The sequence below is a fragment of the Ranitomeya variabilis genome, chromosome 4 (assembly GCF_051348905.1).
Source record: "Ranitomeya variabilis isolate aRanVar5 chromosome 4, aRanVar5.hap1, whole genome shotgun sequence".
NCBI lineage: Eukaryota > Metazoa > Chordata > Amphibia > Anura > Dendrobatidae > Ranitomeya > Ranitomeya variabilis.
Genome location: NC_135235.1, coordinates 365780087 through 365798094, shown reverse-complemented (window position 1 = coordinate 365798094; position 18008 = coordinate 365780087).

Sequence of the window (18008 nt, the reverse complement as noted above, 5' to 3'; positions counted from 1 at the left end):
TATCACAGACACCAATACATTTCACAGTCTGGCCTCCAGGGGGAGCTAAGGGTACTATTCATTAGGCCACGGTGGCGCAGTGGTTAGCACTACAGCCTTGCAGCGCTGGAGTCCTGGGTTCAAACCCCACTAAGGACAACATCTGCAAAGAGTTTGTATGTTCCCTCCGTGTTTGCGTGGGTTTCCTCCGGGCACTCCGGTTTCCTCCCACATTCCAAAGACATACACTGATAGGGAATTTAGATTGTGAGCCCCATCAGGGACAGTGATGATAATGTGTGCAAACTGTAAAGCGCTGCGGAATATGTTAGCGCTATATAAAAATAAAAAAATAAATAAATAAAATAAATAATAAGGCCACTCCTCACAGTCTGGTAAAACTGGGGGTTAGATAGGAAGTTAGACAGGAAAGCTGACTGGGTTGGAACCAGGCAACACCTTGTGGCAGAGGGTGTTGTAGGGGAAGATTCAGAGGGGTCCCTGTCAGGGGTGGGATCCTGACAGAGGCCTAGCAACCAGAGAGAACGTTACGGGACCGCGCCTGCACGATATAGCGGCGGTACCCAAAGAAAGGACAAGAAGCGAGGTTTATTGTGCTGAGTGAGAAACGAGATCAACGCAACAAGGAGAATACCAGTAGGAGTCGTGCTGTAAGACGAGGCAACATCCTATTAAGGCGCATAACCGGTGGCCGGAACGCCGAGGAAGTATAGAGCTCCAAGCCAAACTTCAAACCTACGTCAGGACAGTCAGTTACAGGCGGGCTGTCTCACCCAGACCCAGGAAGACACAGGGAGGTAACAACAGGAGTGGGGCGACGCTGGAGTCCCGGAAAAGCTCCGAGCCTCCCCGTCATACGGGTGCGTCCTAACCGTAAGATCAGGGGGACGTAGAGGGAGAACATCAGAATCGAGTTGTGAGGGAACACGAGAAACAGACACAACAGTTGTGGGTGCTATCCCGTAAGCACAGCAGGGGAGGACCACAACACACAAGCGCAGGAAGGTAGGCACAGATTTCCACCTGCAAAGGGAACTCTGGAGGTGCCATCGGACCGGCCGGACTTGCGCAGCCCTGTTAACCGTATTCCGGATTGAGGACTCAGAAGCCTTCAGTAAAGAGGTAAAGAGACTGCAACCTGGTGTCCTCGTTATTGACCGCGACCGGCACTACACCGCACCATAACATCAGCACCATACCACCACCTTTCATTGTGCGCCCCTCAGCAGGGTCACGGATCGGGTTCAGCCACCGTGACAACCCCAGAGCAGAGACTCAGAGGCCCGGTACGGGTACCCCTCGGCCCTGCGGCAGTGGGGGGCGCTACAACTTGGCGTCACGAACAGGATCTACTTAAGCCTGAAGAATCAGGTCATGTGTGCCTTGGAACTGTGATTTATTGTACTTGGACTGTGATTTCTTGCAAAGACTGTGTATTGCTACTTGCCGCCAAAAGTTCCCGCCAAAACCCGCCGCCATTGCAGCGCCACAGGGAGCGCAGAGGGAGAATGAGGGCGTGCCATGGGAGGAGACTACCAAAGCGGCGCCAGAAGTAGCGACCGCCCCCTCCGACTTCTGCTGCGAGATGACGACTTGCCCAGCAGCAGAGAAGAACCACCCCCTTATTTGCAACGGCGGGAACAGGGTGAAGAGAGAGCTCGACCTCGGAGAAATGGCGGAGCCAGGTGCATGCATTGCCGCCGAATGCCGGACAGTGACGATGAGCAGCAAGTGCCCGAGCAGCGGCGAAGTGATCCCGGCCTACCCTCACCCATCAGAGGCGGACTCGCGTCCACCGCCGGTGAAGGACCTGAACTCCTTGGAGCCGCCAGTAGAGGAGCCGAGCCTACCTATCCCAGCCACGGAACCATGGAGGGCGGAGCCACATCAAGAGGCCACTCCGGAAGAGCCGCGGTCCGGGCTGCAGCCGATTCCAGTGTCCTCGTCAACAGAACAGATCGACATCGGTGGAATCACATCAGGCGCAGGTATGGACGGCACCCCTACTCCCCCGGCCGATTCTGCTCCCCCGACCGATCCGCTCCCCTGACCGATCCCGCTCCTGTCACCGCTCCTCGCCCCAGCAATAACTGCTTCCTCTCGGTGGAACGGGTGATCCTCACCCCCGATGCGATGGGGAAGCTGGTACCTCCACTACCGACCAAGATTGGAGAACCCATGGACGTGGGCCCAGATGGGGTGGTCCTCCGGTGGGACACCACCTGGACCGGGCCGGATGTAGCCCGAGAGGAGGGCCTCACCCTCGCTGTGCTCACTTGGGAACAGTATAAACAATGTCTGATCCTACATTGGAAAAACCGAGAAGAGACCGAACAGACTGATCCAATAGCGGTACGACGCTCAAAGCCTGCACACGGCAGGAAAGACGCAGTAAAGCGAGGAACTGTGCTGGCCTTTCACCCAAAGCGGGGTTGGGGCTCCATACAGGAACCGGGACTACCGACTGACATCTTCGTTACTAGTTATGACGTGAAAACTCCCTGCTGTAACCAATATGGTGACCCATTACAGAAGGGGGATCAGGTGACCAACACCCGCCACCGGAGTGCGCAAGGGTGGTGCGCTCGGAATGTCCGACGCTGTGAGCCAGAATGGGTGTCACCTATTGCCCCGACCATGACTGATCCGGGCTTGACAGATCTTGTTACTCTCACCACCGTCCGCCTTGTGGCAGCTACCGAACTTGCAAACAGGGTTAGCCTTCAGATTCAGACACCAAGTGATCTGACGGCACCTGAGAAATCAACTACCGGTACTGATACCGCATCAGCCACGGGAAGAAGACCACCCCCTGTACAGCTACAAGATGAGTAAGCAAAAATGCTTTAATGATTGTACATAGTTAACTGTTTTCACCGTTTTGCTGCTAAAACCCGTTTAGGGTTATTCCTAAAGGGATCCCTTTGTTGACCCGGGATCCCTATTGTTTTTGTTTGTTTTCTACTTTTGCACAGTTATCAAAGGACTGCCGAATCATGGACGGTGAATGATTAAAAAACTAATATTGTAAATAGTTTGCACCTTCTTAAAGGTGCTCTCTACTGGTTTTATACAAGAAAAGGACTCTTTGCGAAGATACTGTTTTTGAAGACATTACCGGAGTCCTTACTGCAAACAGACTTGCAGCTTGAGAAGTTGCACTACCTCATAGAGACTTGGTCCCCTCTTAAAGGGGATGTTCATTAAAAGCACTTAAAGAATGATGATGTTTTGAAAGAAAGTACTGATAATGCTGATATGTAAAAGTTATATGTAGCCAACTGGTTGATTGTAAGAAATGTTTAATAATGTTAATAGAAGAATGAGGACAGGAAGTGAACCCGTAGGGGTTAGTGGTGAGTCCTCTTAGGAGCCATATAGAGATGGCTCAGTGATCTTGAACTGAAAGAAAAATGATATGTTCTATACTGTGTATAGTAGTGGAAGGACAGTAGGCCCGGGCGGAAAGGGGCGGTCCTGTACAGAAAAGAGAGGCAGTAGGTCTGGAGCAGTTAGGACAGGCGGTCCTGCAGATTTAAAGAAGGAGAATGCATAAAAGTTAATTAGCCTTAGATGTGATATAAGAAGGTCTTTAGTGGATTTAGCGAGTACGTCCTTAAAGGCAATGTTAAATTATTGTTCAAAGATTTTGCACTTAGTAGAATACCCGGTTGGGTAAGAAAAGTTATTCATAGTCAGTTAGTTAAAGTGTTTGACTATGTTTGTAACGTTCAAGTGTCCTCACCTCCCATAAAGGGAAGCTCTGTTAAAAAGTTTACTTGTACTTGCATTTTCAAAATTGTATGTCTTTTTGCTGACATGTATTGTTGTTTTCTTCCCAGTCCAGGAGTACTGGATTTAACCGGGGGGGAGTGCAGCGCCCCAGAGTCCTGGTCGTTGCAGTACTGTGGCTCCGCCACTAATGGGGGCTATGGTATGTCTGATGGCACTGAAGGAGTTCATCTGACCAGGTATCACAGACACCAATACATTTCACAGTCTGGCCTCCAGGGGGAGCTAAGGGTACTATTCATTAGGCCACTCCTCACAGTCTGGTAAAACTGGGGGTTAGATAGGAAGTTAGACAGGAAAGCTGACTGGGTTGGAACCAGGCAACACCTTGTGGCAGAGGGTGTTGTAGGGGAAGATTCAGAGGGGTCCCTGTCAGGGGTGGGATCCTGACAGAGGCCTAGCAACCAGAGAGAACGTTACGGGACCGCGCCTGCACGATATAGCGGCGGTACCCTAAGAAAGGACAAGAAGCGAGGTTTATTGTGCTGAGTGAGAAACGAGATCAACGCAACAAGGAGAATACCAGTAGGAGTCGTGCTGTAAGACGAGGCAACATCCTATTAAGGCGCATAACCGGTGGCCGGAACGCTGAGGAAGTATAGAGCTCCAAGCCAAACTTCAAACCTACGGCAGTACAGTCAGTTACAGGCGGGCTGTCTCACCCAGACCCAGGAAGACACAGGGAGGTAACAACAGGAGTGGGGCGACGCTGGAGTCCCGGAAAAGCTCCGAGCCTCCCCGTCATACGGGTGCGTCCTAACCGTAAGATCAGGGGGACGTAGGGTGCTATCCCGTAAGCACAGCAGGGGAGGACCACAACACACAAGCGCAGGAAGGTAGGCACAGATTTCCACCTGCAAAGGGAACTCTGGAGGTGCCATCGGACCGGCCGGACTTGCGCAGCCCTGTTAACCGTATTCTGGATTGAGGACTCAGAAGCCTTCAGTAAAGAGGTAAAGAGACTGCAACCTGGTGTCCTCGTTATGGACCGCGACCGGCACTACACCGCACCATAATATCAGCACCATACCACCAACTTTCACTGTGCGCCCCTCAGCAGGGTCACGGACTAGGTTCAGCCACCGTGACAACCCCAGAGCAGAGACTCAGAGGCCCGGTACCGGGTACCCCTCGGCCCTGCGGCAGTGGGGGGCGCTACACATCAACATCACAACAGGTTCCATCTGCCGGGCCCGTATCTGGCCAAAAACGCTTGGCAAAACCAAAACCAGTTGGAGGACAGCGTGGCCATCCGGTTAAAGAAGCTCAGTCTGCAATGCCTGAAAAGGTATCCGATAGTAGAAAGAGTCCAGTCTGGCATTTTTTTAAACAACATCCAAATGATCAGCGCAAAGTCATCTGTCAAAAATGTTCAACTACCTTAAGCAGAGGTCAGAATCTTAAAAGTCTAAATACAAGTTGCATGCATAGACATTTATTTACCATGCATTTGCAAGCCTGGACTAACTACCAAACGTCCCTAAAGGTTGCAGCACCCTCGGCCAATGAAGCTAGTCAGCAACGCTACATCCCTTCCCTCACTGTAAACCCACCATTTCCCGCACCACCTGCAGTATCTGTGCAGCTTTCGTCGCCAGGCCAAAGCAGTCACGGAATCACCAGGTTCGCAGTAGGAAACACTGCATGTAGGGCACCGGCAAGAATACCATCTCCAACCCTCTCTCAGTCACCCATGTCCACCGGCACCACCGATAGTTCCACGATCTCCAGCTCTCCAGTCCAGCTCACCCTACATGAGACTCTTGTTAGGAAAAGGAAGTACTCATCCTCGCATCCGCGTACACAGGGTTTGAATGCCCACATTGCTAGACTAATCTCATTAGAGATGATGCCCTACCGGTTAGTTGAAAGCGAAGCTTTTAAAGCGCTGATGGACTACGCTGTACCACGCTACGAGTTACCCAGTCGACACTTCTTTTCTAGAAAAGCCATCCCAGCCCTCCAACAGCATGTTAAAGACCGCATCGTCCATGCACTCAGGCAGTCTGTGACTACAAAGGTGCACCTGACAACAGATGCATGGACCAGTAGGCAAGGCCAGGGACGTTATGTGTCCATCACGGCACACTGGGTGAATGTGGTGGATGCAGGGTCCACAGGGGACAGCAATATTGGGACAGTTCTGCCTAGCCCACGGTCAAGGAAAGAGTTGGCTGTAGGCGTTCGCCCCCCCCTCCTCCTCTTCCTCCTCCTCCTGCTGAAGCGAGAGCTCGTCCACAGACCGCAGTCGCACATCCACTCCATCCGCAGCTGCCACTGTTGCACACCAGGTGTGCCATTATGGGACAGCTAGTGGCAAGCGTCAGCAGGCTGTATTGGCAATGAAGTGTTTGGGCGACAACAGACACACCGCGGAAGTTCTGTCCGAGTTCTTGCAGAAAGAAACTCAGTCATGGCTGGGCACTGTACATCTTGAGGCAGGCAAGGTAGTGAGTGATAACGGAGGGAATTTCATGGCTGCCATAGCCCTTTCCCAACTGAAACACATTCCTTGCCTGGCTCACACCTTAAAACTGGTGGTGCAGTGCTTCCTGAAAAGTTATCCGGGGTTTCCCGACCTGCTCCTCAAAGTGCGCAGACTTTGCTCGCATATCCGCCATTCGCCCGTACACTCCAGCCATATGCAGAACTATCAGCGGTCTGAACCTTCCCCAGCATCGCCTAATCATCGATGTTGCAACAAGGTGGAACTCCACACTGCACATGCTTCAGAGACTGTGTGAACAGAGGCGTGCTGTTATGTTTTTGTGGGAGGATACACATACACGGGCAGGCAGTTGGATGGCAGACATGGAGTTGTCAGGTGTGCAGTGGTCGAAGCTACAAGACCTGTGTCAAGTCCTTCAGTGTTTTGAGGAATGCACACGGCTGGTTAGTGCAGACAACGCCATAATAAGCATGAGCATCCCCCTAATGCGTCTGCTGATGCAAAGTTTGACGCACATAAAGGAGCAGGCGTCTGCAGCCGAGGAAGAGGAAAGCCTTGATGACAGTCAGCCATTGTCTGGTCAGGGCTGTGTAGAGGATGCGGTAGCGGGCGAAGAGGAGGAGGAGGACGAGGAGGATGATGGGGATGAGTACTTTTTTAATGAGGAAGCTTCTCCTGGGCCAACCGAAATTAGTGGCGTTGCAAGGCCGGGTTCTGTTTTTTTAAGGGAGACAAGTGACGTAGATTTGCCTGTAACTGCCCCTCAAACCAGCACAACTGCAGATTTGACAACTGGAACTTTGGCCCACATGGCGGATTATGCCTTACGTATCCTCAAAAGGGACCCACGCATTATTAAAATGATGAGCGATGACGATTACTGGTTGGCCTGCATCCTTGACCCTCGCTATAAAGGCAAATTGCAAAATATTATGCCACATGAGAACCTCGAACAAATATTAGCAACCAAACAAGCTACTCTTGTAGACCGTTTGATTCAGGCATTCCCAGCACACAGCGCCGGTGATGGTTCTCACACGAGCTGCAGGGGGCTACAAGGCAGAGGTGTTAGAAGTGCACAAATCAGAAGTGGCGTTGGACAGAGGGGTTTTCTGACCAGGTTGTGGAGTGATTTCGCAATGACCGCAGACAGGACAGGTACTGCAGCATCTATTCAAAGTGACAGGAGACAACATTTGTCCAGTATGGTTACTAACTATTTTTCATCCCTTATCGATGTTCTCCCTCAACCGTCATTCCCATTTGATTACTGGGCATCCAAATTAGACACCTGGCCTGAATTGGCAGAATATGCATTGCAGGAGCTTGCTTGCCCAGCAGCTAGTGTACTATCAGAAATAGTATTCAGTGCTGCTGGTTCAATATTAACCAAAAAAAGGACTCGTCTGGCTACCCAAAATGTGGATGATCTAACCTTCATTAAAATGAACCACTCCTGGATTTCAAATTATTTTGCCCTACCTTTCCCGGCTGACACCTAGCTTTGCTATAAAAAGGTCTTGCTTGTGGACTGGTCTTACTGAGTGTTCCAATCTCTTAATTTGCAGCAGCTGTTTGTCCAGCATACGACATGTTTACACCTCCCTCAATGTGAAAACTCCTCCCACGGGGCCGTTGTCTCGCCACTTGGCGCAAGCACCCGTTAGAGTGCCGTTTGTCTGAAGAGGTGGGTGTGCCCGCTTTTGGTCGACGGCACTGCCGCTGGGTCCCTCATAGTACAATAAAGTGTCTCTGGCAGTGGTGGCGCACACCCAACGTCAGACACACCGTTGTAACATGAGGGGCCCTGGGACGGTACCGCCGGCCACAAGAGAGTTCACCCCCCCATCTCAAACTGTGCTCTACCACGTGCAAAATTATCTCTCACAGCTCCACCAATGTTTAGTCTATGCGCTGACATCATTCAATGCCTGGCACTGACAATGCAAATTTGTTGACATCTATGATGCTAGTTAAAGTAGTCTGGGTCAGTGTCCTATATTGACACCAGTAAATACTTACTGCCAAATTACTATGTCAGAAACTCAGCAGATGAGCCCACCCCTGTAACTAAGTATGCCACACTTTTTTTTTTGTTGTTTTGCGAGACATTAACATCTATTTATTTTTTGTGAGTACTAACTGTGTCAGACACTCCTTGCAATCCTCCTCCACTGACCACAACAATGCTGCCTGTGTGCCCCTGAGAGATAACTCTAACTGCCTTGAGCCTATTTTTAGCTATTTTAGGCCTAGTAAGCCTGTCTGCGGTCCCTCCTTGCAATCCTCCTCCTCCGCTGACCACAATGCTGCCTGTGTATCCATGTAACCGATTTAAAAATGCCTTGAGCCTATTTTTAGTTATTTTAGGCCTAGTAAGCCTGTCTGCGGTCCCTCCTTGCAATCCTCCTCCTCCGCTGACCACAATGCTGCCTGTGTATCCATGTAACCGATTTAAAACTGCCTTGTGCCTATTTTTAGTTATTTTAGGCCTAGTAAGCCTGTCTGGGGTCCCTCCTTGCAATCCTCCTCCTCCGCTGACCACAATGCTGCCTGTGTACTCATGTAACCGATTTAAAACTGCCTTGAGCCTATTTTTAGTTATTTTAGGCCTAGTAAGCCTGTCTGCGGTCCCACCTTGCAATCCTCCTCCTCCGCTGACCACAATGCTGCCTGTGTATCCATGTAACCGATTTAAACAGCAAAGAAAGGAAGGGGCTCCAGCTCCATAAAAAAGTGAATCTTTATTGGTTCATTAAAATCTTCAAGACAGTGGAAATCTTTGCCTAAGTACAAAAGCCTGGGTGTGGAGCACATGCGACGCGTTTCGATCGCTCACGATCTTAATCAATGCATGAACTTTCTAGTAATGCGATAAATCCTATATAATGTCATTGGACCAATGATGTAACTAACTGGGGTCACATGACCATTATCTCAGGTCCTACAAACAGGAAAACCTATTACTTACTATAGATATCACATCTGATTCAATTTAAAACAACTAGAAACAACATAAAACAATTACATGTACATCATAAAACTAACATATGATTAATACAAAAAAGGGGGGGGCTATTAGTAATGGTACATTATTTCATTTCTTCTATTGAGACCACCGGAGTGTCTCGTTTGCAAATTGTATACCCAGAAGGCTTCCCTTGTGAGAAGTCGTCTTCTGACATCTCCTCCCCGTTGCGGCAAATTCACCTTTTCTATGCCCTGAATAGTCATCATGGATATATCTCCCATATGGTGCGTAAGAAAATGTTTAGCAACAGCTGATATGTTTCTATTCGTTGTGTTGTTGCTAGTGAGATCCCTCAAATGTTCCGTTACTCTGGTTTTCAACTTCCTTGTGGTGCATCCTATGTAAGATAAATTACATGTTGTGCACTCAATTTTGTAAACTACATTGATTGTATGGCAGTTAATAAATTCTTTGATATAATATGTTTTAGTTTTTTCTTTATTTTGAAAACTATTTTTTGTCAGTGCATTACGGCACGTGCTACATGCAGTAACACCACATTTGAAGAAACCCCTGCATTCCAACCAAGTTTTAGACATTGACTGAGAAGAAAAAAGGCTTGGAGATAACGAGCTACCAATAGTTGGCGCTCTTCTTGCCACCACATTTAATCCGTTTTTCAAAATCTCTGAAAGCGTGTCATCTTCCCACAATATGGGTAACCTATTCTGTATAATATTTTTTATTTCTTTAAGTTGAGTGCTAAATTGAAAACAAATGTACGGCTTTTTTCTTCTCCCCTCTTTTTTTCTTTTATTCTCTAAATCTGACACTAAAAGACTATCCCTAGGTCTATTTTCAACTATGTTTTGTGCTCTCTGTAGAGTCCAATTAGGATATTTTCTTTCTTTTAATTTAGTTTTTAAACAGTTGAATTCATTTACCCTCATTTTTTCCTCACTACAATTTCTTTTGAGTCTGGTATATTCTCCTACTGGAATGGATTTTGTAGTATGTCTCGGATGGCTGCTTCTGGCATGTAAGATGGTGTTCCCACTTAGGGGTTTAACATGCGTTTTACTTTCAATTGTTTTATGCTCACATCCTATAAGGACCAAATCTAAGAAAGATATAGATATATATAAAGAGCAATTAGCGCTCGTATGTTTACAAGACTTATCCGCATCAGGTGGGGTAGGGGAGTTGCGGGACAATCAGTCGGTGTCTTTCAGCACAAAAAATCCTTACTTCTACCCCATACAATCTAGGGCCGATTGTATGGATAAATTTCAGGAAATTGTAGAGAAAGATCTCAAAACCCTAAAAGATAAAAAAATAAGTGAAAAGAAACATCTGAACAATTTGAATCAAAAGCAGAGAAAAGCTTTTAAGGAGCTAAAGGACATGAAAGACATAATTTGTAAAAAAAAGTGATAAGGGTGGCATGATAGTAATCCTAAATAAAAAAGATTATAGGGACAAAATGTTAGAATTATTGGAGGATGACAAAACATATGGAAAATTGAAAGGAAATCCCTCCAAAGAGTACAATAAAGAGATTTTTAGCCTGATTAATGAAGGCTTTAGTTTGGGAGTACTCAATAAGAAACAAGCTGATTATTTGTATGTGCCTCATCCTAAAATACCTATATTATATGGACTACCCAAAGTACATAAGGGGGTAGGCTTACCAGCAATGAGACCAATTGTCTCTGGCATTGGGTCCATGAATGAACATTTATGTGAGTGGGTAGACTCCATATTACAACCACTTGTAATAAAGCTGCCAGGGTATATAAAAGACTCCAGGGAGGTTTTAAAAACTTTCTCCAATAAAACATGGCAAAGTGGGTATTCTTGGCTATGTTGTGATGTGGTGTCACTTTACACCTGCATACCTCACACCCTAGCCATGGAAGCATTACAGTTCCATTTAGAAAATTATAGCTTATGCACCCAAGATCTTATTAATTTTGTCCTTCAGGTCACCTTTTTTCTCCTCAAACACAATATTTTTTCCTTTGAAAGTGCAATATATGAACAGAAAACCGGAGTTCCAATGGGGGCCAAATATTCCCCCTCGCTAGCGAATCTAACAATGGCTTATTGGGAACATAAATATATTTATTGCACACACAATCCATTTTGTGAGTCCCTCATTTGGTACGGTAGATACATAGATGATACCTTAATAATTTGGGGTGGTCATGTATCTACCGTACCGAATTTCATTGAATATATCAATAATAACGAATATGGGATCAAATTCACCCATAAATGTGACCGCAAAGAAATATCTTTCTTAGATTTGGTCCTTATAGGATGTGAGCATAAAACAATTGAAAGTAAAACGCATGTTAAACCCCTAAGTGGGAACACCATCTTACATGCCAGAAGCAGCCATCCGAGACATACTACAAAATCCATTCCAGTAGGAGAATTGTTGTGAATTTGCTTTTTGCTCCCTCTAGTGGTTACTAGTTTTTTGACTCTGGTTTTTCTGTCATTCCTTTTATCCGCACCTGGGTCGTTAGTTAGGGGTGTTGCTATATAAGCTCCCTGGACCTTCAGTTCAATGCCTGGCAACGTAGTTATCAGAGCTAGTCTGCTGTGCTCTTGTCTACTGATCCTGGTTCCAGTTATATCAGCTAAGTCTGCCTTTTGCCTTTTGCTATTTGTTTTGGTTTTGTATTTTTGTCCAGCTTGTTCCTAATCTATATCCTGACCTTTGCTGGAAGCTCTAGGGGGCTGGTGTTCTCCCCCCGGACCGTTAGACGGTTCGGGGGTTCTTGAATTTCCAGTGTGGATTTTGATAGGGTTTTTGTTGACCATATAAGTTACCTTTCTTTATTCTGCTATCAGTAAGCGGGCCTCTCTGTGCTAAACCTGGTTCATTTCTGTGTTTGTCATTTCCTCTTACCTCACCGTTATTATTTGTGGGGGGCTTCTATCCAGCTTTGGGGTCCCCTTCTCTGGAGGCAAGAAAGGTCTTTGTTTTCCTCTACTAGGGGTAGTTAGATTCTCCGGCTGGAGCGTGTCATCTAGAATCATCGTAGGAATGATCCCCGGCTACTTCTAGTGTTGGCGTTAGGAGTAGATATATGGTCAATCCAGTTACCACTGCCCTATGAGCTGGTTTTTTGTATTCTGCAGACTTCCACGTTCCTCTGAGACCCTCGCCATTGGGGTCATAACAGTTTGCCAGGCCAGTATTAAATGTTTAATGCATTGCAGAAGAGGGATTATAAGAAAGAAGATTCTGAGTTTTTTTTTTTCTTCTTCCCCTTTACCTCAGAGTGGCTATGCTTGCTGCAGACATGAATGTCCAGACCTTGATTACAAGTGTGGACCAGCTGGCTACTCGTGTGCAGGGCATACAAGACTATGTTATCAGAAATCCTAGGTCAGAACCTAAAATACCGATTCCTGAACTGTTTTCCGGAGACAGGTTTAAGTTTAGGAATTTCATGAATAATTGTAAATTGTTTTTGTCCCTGAGACCCTGTTCATCTGGAGACTCTGCTCAGCAAGTAAAAATTGTTATTTCGTTCTTACGGGGCGACCCTCAGGATTGGGCTTTTTCGCTGGCGCCAGGAGATCCGGCATTGGCTGATATTGATGCATTTTTTCTGGCGCTCGGTTTACTTTATGAGGAACCCAATCTTGAGATTCAGGCAGAAAAGGCCTTGCTGGCTATGTCTCAGGGGCAGGACGAGGCTGAAGTGTATTGCCAAAAATTTCGGAAATGGTCCGTGCTGACACATTGGAACGAGTGTGCACTGGCCGCTAATTTTAGAAATGGCCTTTCTGAAGCCATTAAGAATGTTATGGTGGGTTTTCCCATTCCCACAGGTCTGAATGATACTATGGCACTGGCTATTCAAATTGACCGGCGGTTGCGGGAGCGCAAAACCGCAAATTCCCTCATGGTGTTGTCTGAACAGACACCTAATTCGGTGCAATGTGATAGAAAAACCGCAAATTCCCTCATGGTGTTGTCTGAACAGACACCTGATTTAATGCAATGTGATAGAATCCTGACTAGAAATGAGCGGAAGGTTCATAGACGCCGGAATGGCTTGTGCTACTACTGTGGTGATTCTACACATGTTATCTCAGCATGCTCTAAACGTATAGCTAAGGTTGTTAGTCCTGTCACCGTTGGTAATTTGCAACCTAAATTTATTCTGTCTGTAACTTTGATTTGCTCACTGTCGTCTTATCCTGTCATGGCGTTTGTAGATTCAGGTGCTGCCCTGAGTCTTATGGATCTGTCATTTGCTAAGCGCTGTGGTTTTACTCTTGAACCATTAGAAAATCCTATTCCTCTTAGGGGTATTGATGCTACGCCATTGGCAGCAAATAAACCGCAGTATTGGACACAGGTTACCATGTGCATGACTCCTGAACACCGCGAGGTGATACGTTTCCTGGTTTTACATAAAATGCATGATTTGGTTGTTTTAGGGCTGCCATGGTTACAGACCCATAATCCAGTCCTGGACTGGAAGGCTATGTCAGTCTCAAGTTGGGGCTGTCGTGGTATTCATGGGGATTCCCTGCCTGTGTCTATTGCTTCTTCTACGCCTTCGGAAGTTCCTGAGTATTTGTCTGATTATCAGGATGTCTTCAGTGAGTCTGAGTCCAGTGCACTGCCTCCTCATAGGGACTGTGACTGTGCTATAGATTTGATCCCAGGCAGTAAATTTCCTAAGGGAAGACTGTTTAATCTGTCGGTACCTGAACATACCGCTATGCGTTCATATATCAAGGAGTCTCTGGAGAAAGGACATATTCGTCCGTCTTCTTCCCCTCTTGGTGCGGGATTCTTTTTTGTGGCAAAAAAGGACGGATCTTTGAGGCCTTGTATTGATTATCGGCTTTTAAATAAGATCACTGTCAAATTTCAGTATCCTTTACCGCTGTTGTCTGACTTGTTTGCCCGGATTAAGGGTGCCAAGTGGTTCACCAAGATAGACCTTCGTGGTGCAAACAACCTTGTGCGCATTAAGCAAGGTGATGAATGGAAAACCGCATTCAATACGCCCGAAGGTCATTTTGAGTACTTGGTGATGCCTTTTGGGCTCTCCAATGCGCCTTCAGTTTTTCAGTCCTTTATGCATGACATTTTCCGGAAGTATCTGGATAAATTTTTGATTGTTTATCTGGATGATATTTTGTTTTTTTCTGATAATTGGGATTCGCATGTGGAGCAGGTCAGGTTGGTCTTTAAAATTTTGCGTGAAAATTCTTTGTTTGTCAAGGGCTCAAAGTGTCTCTTTGGTGTACAGAAGGTTCCCTTTTTGGGATTCATTTTTTCCCCTTCTGCTGTGGAGATGGACCCAGTCAAGGTCCGAGCTATTCTTGATTGGACTCAGCCCTCGTCAGTTAAGAGTCTTCAGAAGTTCTTGGGTTTCGCTAACTTCTACCGTCGTTTTATCGCTAATTTTTCTAGCATTGTGAAACCTTTGACGGATATGACCAAGAAGGGCTCCGATGTAGCTAACTGGGCTCCTGCTGCCGTGGAGGCTTTCCAGGAGTTGAAACGCCGGTTTACTTCGGCGCCTGTTTTGTGCCAGCCCGATGTCTCACTTCCCTTTCAGGTTGAGGTGGATGCTTCGGAGATTGGAGCAGGGGCCGTTTTGTCGCAGAGAGGCCCTGGTTGCTCTGTTATGAAACCTTGTGCCTTTTTCTCTAGGAAGTTTTCGCCTGCCGAGCGAAATTATGATGTGGGCAATCGGGAGTTGTTGGCCATGAAATGGGCATTTGAGGAGTGGCGTCATTGGCTCGAGGGTGCTAAGCATCGTGTGGTGGTCTTGACTGATCACAAAAATCTGATGTATCTCGAGTCTGCTAAACGCCTTAATCCGAGACAGGCCCGCTGGTCATTGTTTTTCTCCCGCTTTGATTTTGTTGTCTCGTATTTACCAGGTTCAAAGAATGTGAAGGCCGATGCTCTTTCTAGGAGCTTTGTGCCTGATGCTCCTGAAGTCGCTGATCCTGTTGGTATTCTTAAAGATGGAGTTATCTTGTCAGCTATTTCTCCGGATCTGCGACGTGTGTTGCAGAGATTTCAGGCTGATAGGCCTGAGTCTTGTCCACCTGACAGACTGTTTGTCCCGGATAAGTGGACCAGCAGAGTCATTTCCGAGGTTCATTCCTCGGTGTTGGCAGGTCACCCGGGAATTTTTGGCACCAGAGATCTGGTGGCCAGGTCCTTTTAGTGGCCTTCCTTGTCAAGGGATGTGCGGTCATTTGTGCAGTCCTGTGGGACTTGTGCTCGAGCTAAGCCTTGCTGTTCTCGTGCCAGCGGTTTGCTCTTGCCCTTGCCTGTCCCGAAGAGACCTTGGACACATATCTCCATGGATTTCATTTCTGATCTTCCGCTATCTCAGGGCATGTCCGTTATCTGGGTGATATGTGATCGCTTCTCCAAGATGGTCCATTTGGTTCCTTTGCCTAAGCTGCCTTCCTCTTCCGATCTGGTTCCTGTGTTTTTCCAGAACGTGGTTCGTTTGCACGGCATCCCTGAGAATATTGTGTCAGACAGAGGATCCCAGTTCGTTTCCAGGTTCTGGCGATCCTTTTGTAGTAGGATGGGCATTGATTTGTCGTTTTCGTCCGCTTTCCATCCTCAGACTAATGGACAGACGGAGCGAACCAATCAGACTTTGGAGGCTTATTTGAGGTGTTTTGTCTCTGCTGATCAGGACGATTGGGTGACATTCTTGCCGTTGGCTGAGTTTGCCCTTAACAATCGGGCTAGTTCCGCCACCTTGGTTTCACCTTTTTTCTGCAACTCTGGTTTCCATCCTCGCTTTTCTTCGGGTCATGTGGAGCCTTCTGACTGTCCTGGGGTGGATTCTGTGGTGGATAGGTTGCAGCGGATCTGGAATCATGTGGTGGACAACTTGAAGTTGTCACAGGAGAGGGCTCAGCGCTTTGCCAACCGCCGCCGCGGTGTGGGTCCCCGACTACGCGTTGGGGATTTGGTATGGCTTTCTTCCCGCTTTGTTCCTATGAAGGTCTCCTCTCCCAAATTTAAACCTCGTTTTATTGGGCCTTACAAGATATTGGAAATCCTTAATCCTGTATCTTTTCGTCTGGATCTTCCTGTGTCGTTTGCTATTCACAATGTATTTCATAGGTCCTTGTTGCGGCGGTACATTGTGCCTGTAGTTCCTTCTGCTGAGCCTCCTGCTCCGGTGTTGGTTGAGGGCGAGTTGGAGTACGTGGTGGAGAAGATCTTGGATTCTCGCCTCTCCAGGCGGAGGCTTCAGTACCTGGTCAAGTGGAAGGGCTATGGTCAGGAGGATAATTCCTGGGTGGTCGCCTCTGATGTTCATGCGGCCGATTTAGTTCGTGCCTTTCATGCCGCTCATCCTGATCGCCCTGGTGGTCGTGGTGAGGGTTCGGTGACCCCTCACTAAGGGGGGGGTACTGTTGTGAATTTGCTTTTTGCTCCCTCTAGTGGTTACTAGTTTTTTGACTCTGGTTTTTCTGTCATTCCTTTTATCCGCACCTGGGTCGTTAGTTAGGGGTGTTGCTATATAAGCTCCCTGGACCTTCAGTTCAATGCCTGGCAACGTAGTTATCAGAGCTAGTCTGCTGTGCTCTTGTCTACTGATCCTGGTTCCAGTTATATCAGCTAAGTCTGCCTTTTGCCTTTTGCTATTTGTTTTGGTTTTGTATTTTTGTCCAGCTTGTTCCTAATCTATATCCTGACCTTTGCTGGAAGCTCTAGGGGGCTGGTGTTCTCCCCCCGGACCGTTAGACGGTTCGGGGGTTCTTGAATTTCCAGTGTGGATTTTGATAGGGTTTTTGTTGACCATATAAGTTACCTTTCTTTATTCTGCTATCAGTAAGCGGGCCTCTCTGTGCTAAACCTGGTTCATTTCTGTGTTTGTCATTTCCTCTTACCTCACCGTTATTATTTGTGGGGGGCTTCTATCCAGCTTTGGGGTCCCCTTCTCTGGAGGCAAGAAAGGTCTTTGTTTTCCTCTACTAGGGGTAGTTAGATTCTCCGGCTGGAGCGTGTCATCTAGAATCATCGTAGGAATGATCCCCGGCTACTTCTAGTGTTGGCGTTAGGAGTAGATATATGGTCAACCCAGTTACCACTGCCCTATGAGCTGGTTTTTTGTATTCTGCAGACTTCCACGTTCCTCTGAGACCCTCGCCATTGGGGTCATAACAGAGAATATACCAGACTCAAAAGAAATTGTAGTGAGGAAAAAATGAGGGTAAATGAATTCAACTGTTTAAAAACTAAATTAAAAGAAAGAAAATATCCTAATTGGACTCTACAGAGAGCACAAAACATAGTTGAAAATAGACCTAGGGATAGTCTTTTAGTGTCAGATTTAGAGAATAAAAGAAAAAAAGAGGGGAGAAGAAAAAAGCCGTACATTTGTTTTCAATTTAGCACTCAATTTAAAGAAATAAAAAATATTATACAGAATAGGTTACCCATATTGTGGGAAGATGACACGCTTTCAGAGATTTTGAAAAACGGATTAAATGTGGTGGCAAGAAGAGCGCCAACTATTGGTAGCTCGTTATCTCCAAGCCTTTTTTCTTCTCAGTCAATGTCTAAAACTTGGTTGGAATGCAGGGGTTTCTTCAAATGTGGTGTTACTGCATGTAGCACGTGCCGTAATGCACTGACAAAAAATAGTTTTCAAAATAAAGAAAAAACTAAAACATATTATATCAAAGAATTTATTAACTGCCATACAATCAATGTAGTTTACAAAATTGAGTGCACAACATGTAATTTATCAAACATAGGATGCA